This window comes from Penaeus monodon, chromosome 28, assembly GCF_015228065.2.
Source record: "Penaeus monodon isolate SGIC_2016 chromosome 28, NSTDA_Pmon_1, whole genome shotgun sequence".
NCBI lineage: Eukaryota > Metazoa > Arthropoda > Malacostraca > Decapoda > Penaeidae > Penaeus > Penaeus monodon.
The window spans coordinates 25,881,666-25,881,966 of record NC_051413.1 but is presented as its reverse complement, the minus strand read 5'-3'; the positions used below and the strand labels follow the sequence as shown (position 1 = coordinate 25,881,966).

Below are 301 nucleotides of genomic sequence, written 5' to 3'. Positions count from 1 at the left end.
CAAATAAACTGCTTCCTTCATGAACCAAACAAGACCCCCCACCCATCATAAAAGCTATCTGCAAATACCAATCCCCTCTTACCAACTATTCATCAGGGAATTATGCAAAATAACCAACATAACAGGCCCAGAGCAGACATCGTCCCCGTTTTGCGACCCCGTAGAAAGCGAGACAAACAGCGGCCGTGACAGAAACCGCAGTCAGCTGATGCTCCTCCCAGCTGACTGCGGCGTCGGGCGTGCGTAGGAGCGTAGGTGTGTGGTCGATTTTTGACTGTTTGCGAGTAAGTATTTTATGTAT

The 301-nt window shown here is 48.8% G+C and overlaps 1 protein-coding gene across 1 annotated transcript in view; it reads left to right on the top strand.

Moving 5' to 3' along the window:
- Positions 1–178: 178 nt before the first annotated feature.
- Positions 179–301, top strand: part of LOC119591436 (histidine triad nucleotide-binding protein 3-like) — a gene marked incomplete in the record, with an annotated part of 8,374 nt that continues 8,251 nt past the window's right edge. The window contains 1 exon segment of the mRNA XM_037940177.1: positions 179–284.